We start from the raw sequence: 7,898 nt of genomic DNA, 5'->3' as shown, positions 1-7,898 counted from the left end.
TTCTTATGGTGTTATAAGAACGCATGAGAAATTCCATCAGCAATGTCTCCGCTACATCTTTTGAATTCAGTGGGAGGACTGTTGAACAAACACTAGTGTCCTTCTTGAAACCAACTCCACAACCACTCAGGCAAAACTCCTGCAAAATCAACTTTGATGGACTGGACACTGTATCCATATGTCCCAAAAGCATCTCACCAATCAACTCCTGTTTTCTCAACTCTCAAATAGCCAACATTCCAGGGGATAACAAAGAAAACATTCCAAAGACACTCTGAAACTCTTCTTCTTGAAGCCGCAGCTTCAACATTCACGATCGGGAGGAAGTGCGACCAATTGTTCAAAATTGCAACACGGGGGGTCCACATGACGTGAGCATGGAAGCAGCTGAGCCTTTGCAAGCTCCGGCTCTGCTCATCGTTTAGCACTTTCTTTTATCCATTTGCACATTTCTTTCTTTTTTAGAAAATATTTTATTGAGGCATTTATAATTTTAACAATTTTAAACATCAAATTTCCACAAAACCAAAACCACAATAATATACCCAACAAATTCCCCTGGGTACAAACCCCAGCCAACACGGCTTACACATACAGTGTCACCTTCCCCAACCACCTCCCATGCCTCCCCTTTCCACCCCCCTGCTGACAGCTTAATTCTTCTCGAAGAAGTCGATGAACGGCTGCCACCTCTGAGCAAACCCCTGCAACGAACCCCTCAAGGTGAATTTAATTTTTTCAAGTCCGAGAAACACCGCCATGTCGCTAACCCATACCCCCGACTTCAGGGGCCCTGCCCATCGAGCTCTGCCAGTCAGCCAGAGGCTGGCTGTTCTATTGAACAACAGGCCACTGGGGAAGTGATGGCTGCTGCCGATACAATACCTGCCCGGGGCCTAGACTCGTGGACAGACCAGGCCACAGACGAGTGATGATGGGAGGGAGTTTGTGGGGAGGGCTTTGTGAAGGAGGGATTAGGTGATTGACAGCAAGGGCAGGGGGCAGCCCTCAGTGGCCCCTCCTTCCTGATGCTGGGTCCCTGACTCAGGCACGGAATGCCTTTGACCGAGGGATTCCCCAGGGTGTGGGCAACTGTGTACGGTTACATGCATGGCCCCTTGCCTGCTGCTGGGTTAATATCAACTGTGGAGGGATGAGACCCTTGTGTTGGTATTAATTTCCCCTTCAGGGCCTCAATTCGTGGCGAGGTGGGAAAGCTGTCCACAGGACTTCCCACCATGGGCTTAATGGGGGTGGAATCCAGAAGGTAATGTGATCCCCACACATCACCCTCTTGCCTTAATAAATGCTCTCCTGCCACAAATCTGGCACAGTGGAGGACATTAAATTCTGCCCATCAAACTTTTCACAAGTTTTCCAAGAGCTCGTTGTCATTCTCTGCTCTGTGATTGCCACTGACCAGTGAATTGGGGCCAATGTTTGTTTCTAGAGGCTGTGAAATTGAATGACATGACAAATTTAGCATGAAAGTCCATGTGGTTCACACTCTGATATCCTTCCTGCTCAGTTGGTTTCACACCTTGGTGATGTGGGCAGCAATGTTGAATTCAGACTGCATTTACTGTGAATTCTTAAACTTTAAAATGATTACTTAAAATTTTAGATACTGGATATCATCAAGACAATAAGTAGATTCAATTACCTTTTACCATATCATAGAAATAATAACGGTAATACCTCTAAGTTGACAGGAATCGTTTAAGAACCACTTCCTTTTTAAAAATATATACATATAGCTCTTGTTTTGACCTAGATTGATCAGTGTGAGGTTAAGCTCACCTCACATAGCAGAAGAGTTAGAAATAATATTGTTTACGCTACCCTGTATACAATTGAAGAAAAATTACATTTACCACAAGTAGAATAAAACATTAAACAGCTGTACATTTTTGCACATGGCGTTAGCACACATTGAATGCAGTTCCATCTATTTCTCAAGTAATGTACACTTAAGTCTTGGGTTAAATTAAATGTAAGTTATGTTGGCAGTTATAATAAATCAGGAAACCTAGCCACTGACATCCTGTTACTTTCCTGCAGTTTTCAATTTTAAATTGCTCGTCCGAGCAGATGGAAAGGTTACCCACCGGAAACCAGAATCACAATCGGCTCCAAAGACATCATTGGGGGCCTGACTTTTTTTTTGACTTGAGAAAGGAAGACATTGTGGCCTTGTGAATGTGAAATTATTCACTTTGGTGTGAAGAGTATTATTTACAAGCTGCAAAACTAACTGGTGGATGTTGCATTCAGAAGGATTTTGGTGTAATTGTAGACAAAACATAGAAAGTTAACATCCAGGTGAGGCAAGCAACAGGAAGGTAAATGTTATGTTATCCTTTATTGCAGAGAGATAGGAGGATGAGAGTAAGGAGGTCTTGCTGAGATTATCAAGGGCTGTGGTGAGACCTTTTCCTTACCTAAGGAAGGATATATTTGTCTTTTAGTGGAAATGCAACAAAGGTTCACTGGGCATTGATTCCAGGGATGAGAAGATTGTCCTATGAAGCAAGACTAAGCAAAATGGGCCTATATTCTCCAGTACTTTGATAAATAAAAGGTGATCTCATTGAAATCGATAAAATTCCTAGAGGGTTTCATGACGAAATGCTGACTGGAGAGTCTAGAACTAGGAACCGCAGTACCCGGAAAAGCAATCAGCTATTTACGACTCAAATGAGGAAAGATTTCTTCACCTTGAGGAATGTGAGTATTTGGAATTCTCTACCCAGAAGGTGGTAAATGCTCTTTTGTTTTTTAATAAAGACTAAGATGATCAATTTTGGACAAGCTATTAAAGAATATGGGGATAGAGTGTGAAAGTCAAAAGAGACATTATGGTCAGGATTCTCCGGAGCCGCCCGCCAGTAGAGGGAATACCAATGGCCCGGTGAATCGGGTGTCAGACCAAAATCGGATTTCATGCTGGTCGTGAAGTCCGTTGCGAGCCTCCCAGCGTGCCCTGCTGGCCCTGACGAGCTACCTGATGTCCCCGATGAAGTTCTTGCCCACTCCCGGTGGGAACATGTAAATAGCTCATTAGAGCTGATGTGAATCTCATTTACGGGCTGGATGCTGGATACACATGCCTCCCGGGATGCCTAAAAGCTTTGAACTGCACTGTTCACTTTTATGAATGCTGCCCCCACACTTGCTCTTTCTCAGAAGTTCTTGAAAACAAAGAAGCAGCTTCTTAAAAAAATCTGCAGCGAGAAAAACAGCTGCTCCTCTGAGTTAATGGAACCCCTGCAGAGCTATATAAACAAACAATCTTAAGCTTCCCTTTGAAACTGCCTGATCCTGTCAATCAAGTAGCTTTTAAAAGACAATGATCCGTGAAATTGAATGTAAACAATACAGTTCAAAGCTTTGAGGCACACAAACAGGCTCCAGTACTTTAAAGGGCAGTGACATTGACTGAACAAAAACACTTCAAAGGTTTCCAACACATTAAAGGGAATACTTTTACCTTCATCTCACAGATCTTTGAACTTGACTTGCTGGGAGACAGTTTAAAGGATTAAGGATACAGATGGGACAATTTATACTTTATTATCAGAGAACTGTATTTTTGAGACACTGACAGACTGTTTAAAAGGATTAAAGGCAGATGGTAAGAGCAGCAATACAACCAACATCGCAGGAAAGACCCCTAACCTGAGCTCCTCCAGGCCAACACAAGCCCCTCTGACCTCCCACCTCCCAAGAAGGACCTTACCCCCTGGAACTGTGGAGGCAAGTGTAGGTACTTACTCCCTTACCACCACTCAGACTGCAAGGTGTTAGGTTGGCACTGCCAAGGGGTGGGGCATGAAGCAGGGGAAATCAGCGGGGTTGAAGGGGGGGACTGGGGAGTTAATGGGGGGAATGAGGGGAACTGAATGGAGGCATTAGGTGGAACTGGGGGGTCTTGCCGGCGATCCAAGAGGGGGAGGGTGCAGTGGCTGGAGTAGCATTCTGAGATCGGGGTGCCCTTTAAAAAGGATGCTCTTGAATTTCAAGTTTAATACTCACCTCAAAAAGGAATGAGAAAAAACAGAGCCAGAAACATACGACAAATATCACCGACAATGCCTGGGGATTAACTTCATTGCCTGTAGCTCACCCTCAATGCCCACAGCTTTGTTGGACAAAGTGCCCAACCACATTCAGTCTAAGGTGGGGGGGGGGGGGGGGGAGTGGGGGGTGGGGGGGAATGCAGGGGGGGAGGGGAGGATGCAGTCATTTGGAAAGGCTGGAGCGGGGGGGGAGGAACATACAAAGACAAAAATAATCAATGTTTCACCAACAAATGTCAGGCAAACGCTTGCTGATGTCCTGAGGAGTGGGACCTGTCAGACAGATTAGGTCTCGCCCCTCTCAGGTCCAGTAACGACTGTTGCTAACTTTGGTTGGCTCTTAATTCGTTGCTCGTTGTGTCTTTACTTAATTTGCTCTGTTTCTATAACCTTTGCTCTAGAGTCGCCAGGTATCTTTATGATACTGCCACGAGGTTCAAGTTCAAGTACTGATCAATAACTCGCACACCAATTAGCAAGATTCAAATCAAAACACATTTATTATACACAGTAAATCACTACTCATGCATAAAACTCTACTTACTAGACTATCTCGAACACTAAAAGGCCTATACTTAGCTTCGGAACTGGCCCACCAGGTCAGGGGAACAAATGACCTTTCGTTTGATTCTGAGTCTGCAGGATTCAAAAGCTGGTATGGACTGGTAGCTAGGAGCACCTATCTCGTAGTGTGCGTTGACTGGAGACTTACTTGGTTGTTGCGGCAGGTCACTGTCAAGGGTTGTTTTGCGCTGCTGAGTGACCCTGCCAAGAAGACCGAATTGAACTTGGGGACTTTACTTTATAGTCCCCAGGGGCTTCGCGCCGTTCGGGGCGGACCCCGTACCTGGTTCCAAGTGATTGGACTACGTTCCGATCACTTGGATCGATTTCTCCAATACTGGAGCCATTCCCTGATCGCTGGGCGGTCCCTGAGTGTCCGTTGGCCTTCCTTTGTCTTGGCTCCTGCTGGCGCCGAGGAGTCTGGCTTGGCCTTATTCACCTTACATGTATCAATTGTTCCCGGGGATTGCTCATTAGTATGCAGATAGCTGTGAGTTTCAGTGCTGTCTGGGTTTCTGCAAGTTCTAATACACAGGAAACTTTGCACCTGCTAGTTTTTCCTGGCTTGGCTGAATTTCCCTGCATTCTTTGTGGACCTCCATTTTAAGTCGGGAAGTGGCCAACCCAGGTGGCTACAGCCCTCCTTGTGATCCCTAACTGCGTCGCCTTCACTTCCTGACCCAGCGAACACTCTTCCATGGCCTCTACACTGACCATAACTATGTATGAAAATTTTTAACAAACAATTCTAAGTGGCACTATGTCACAACAGGGGCATGCATTACAACATAAAAAACGGTACCTCTAACTATCCTCAATAAACTATCCTCACTCAAACGATCTTTAAATGTACAAATAGCAGCAACACAAGTTTCTCTGGCTTGGCAGTCAGGCACAGAGGTTTACATTCTCTCAGTTGTCTTTATTCACAAAATGACGCCGAACGAATGTCCTTTATTGTAGATCAAGGGGTTCAGGGGCCTGGTGAAAACCAAAAATAGGGGATCTCATCCTGTATACCGGGGTGCGAGAGCGGTAGGCTCTCCTTCGCCATTTCCTCATGCGGATAGTCTGCATGATGCTGCAGAATATCGCCAGTACTAGAAGGGATTCCATTACGCATGAAATGGAGTACCATGTTATAAACCTATCACACCATGATGGTGCGTTGTTACTTGTCACTGGGCTCTGGGTGCTAAGGGGAAGTGAATCATTAACGGTCGGGGGAGGTTGGGGTCATTCGCGCGGAACCGGATACAAATTATAATAACGACGAAAAACACGTATGACGTCTTCATTGTTCTCTTCTTTCTTCACTTCTTCTTTTTGTTCCTCTGGAGTTCCTGAGGTTCCGGAGTTCTATGGACACATGCATAATATCTGTTACTGTCTTGTGTAATATCTTGAATGTCTTTTAGTGCCAATTTCCCTTTATAATTGGTCACCATGTGTGACTCGCTCATTTTTTTTTAAAACCGAAAATTTGGACTAGACATCTAAGAAAATACTGCCGTACTGCGAGCCGTCTCGCAGCCTGTGTGATTTACCATCCCAGTGTTTGAGGATGTAAATAGCAGAGGGAAGCAACCATAGGTTGCCAAAAAAAACCAAAAGAATTTTGAACATAATGAGCCAAAAATGGGGTGCGTATGGGTGCGGGTAAGATTTGGATGGAATCCCCGGGTAGAAGGGTGATCCATGCCGTATGTGCTCTACCCGAGTGTAACTGACCAGAGGGGGATCCTCAGGCAGGGCGGAGACCAATGCCGTTTCTCCACTGCCTGAGCAACCGGCAAGAATTGGTAAGAATGTGGTCGTCGTGGGGGGTTGCTGTAAAAGGTTCTACCGTCGAACCAGAAGAGCAGTTATGAACGGGCGTCTGGCAAGCTGTCAGCAGTTTCTGCCGATAAGCGTGCTGGCAAGATTTCACAGGTTTCTGCCGACAAATATGGCGTGTGGCCGTGGAAGCGGTTTAAACTGCAACAAAGAACATTAGGCAAACATAAACAAACAAACATGCAATGAATATCGGGCAGGTTCCATCAGAAAGGACACCGTTTCTCCCAAGCAGTTCCTTTTAAAACATCATCTGGACACCTCAGTTATCAGTTGCGAACAGGGTCGCAAAGGGGTTCTCGTTTTGGGAGTCAGACTCAAAGTCGTCCTCTTCTCCCGGATGCCATACTCTGGAATGGATGAGGGTTGATAAAGCTGCATGGTGTGACGTAGGGTCCATCTCGTCGTTTCGGACGAGCCTGTATGAATTGTCCCGGTGCCAAAAAGTGGTGTCTAATTCTGTGGGGACGGAGTCGGGGTCGTCATCGTAGGGCGGTGGTCTTTGGTGAGGTTTGTTGAGGAATGTGATCAGGAAGGGATCACTCGAATCGTGGTCAGAGTCGCTGGGTGTGGGTCCTGTTGCATGGGGATAGTAGGAAGGCGTGCTGTGGCTATTGTCTGAGTCACAGTCACTGTCTCTGCTGCTGCTGTTCCGGGGCGGAGTCTAAAGTTCGGGGGTGGAGTCGAGATCGAGTCCGTGGATGGGTGGATGTGTTGGGGGAGGGTGGGGATATGCAGGCTGTGGGCGGGGTGTGGTCTGCTGCGTCGAGCATGACGTGGTGTGTGTGTTTAGACTGCGAGCCATATGCCTTGAGCTGGTTAATATGGAACCATGCGGTCTTCCCGTTGGGGCACTTAATTTTATAAATGGAGGGGCTTACTTTGTCCGCAACGGAGTACAGACCCGAATACTTGGGTGGCAGGAACGTGCTGGGGTTGTAAATGGAGAGCATGACCTGCTGTCCTACCTCAAACTCAGTCGCGTGCACTGTCTTGTCGAAACAGGCCTTGCTCTGTTTCTTCCTGGTGCCTAATTTTACTGCGGCTGCTAGCTGAGCCGTTTTTACATTTTCCACTAATTGTTTTACTGCGTTCTCGTGTGCGAGGGATGTTACTACGGGGCTGGTCAAGTCCTAATAAAAATTCTGTGCCTTTCATGGGTCGTCCGGTCATGAGAGTGTGTGGGGTGTATCCTGTGGATGTTGAAACAGTGTTACATAAAAACATCAGTGCAAAAGGGAGGACTGAATTTCAACTGGTGCTGTTTTGTTGTACCATTTTCCTGAGGGTTGCTTTTAGGGTCCGATTCATTCGCTCCACGATACCATTTGACTGGGGGTGGTATGCGATGTGGAATTTTGGGGTAATGCCAAATATCGTGAGGACGTTCTTCATGACACGTCCCGTAAAATGGGAATC

Source organism: Scyliorhinus torazame, chromosome 2, assembly GCF_047496885.1.
Source record: "Scyliorhinus torazame isolate Kashiwa2021f chromosome 2, sScyTor2.1, whole genome shotgun sequence".
Classification (NCBI taxonomy): domain Eukaryota; kingdom Metazoa; phylum Chordata; class Chondrichthyes; order Carcharhiniformes; family Scyliorhinidae; genus Scyliorhinus; species Scyliorhinus torazame.
The sequence above is the reverse complement of the archived record's forward strand: the minus strand, read 5'-3'. Positions refer to the sequence as shown.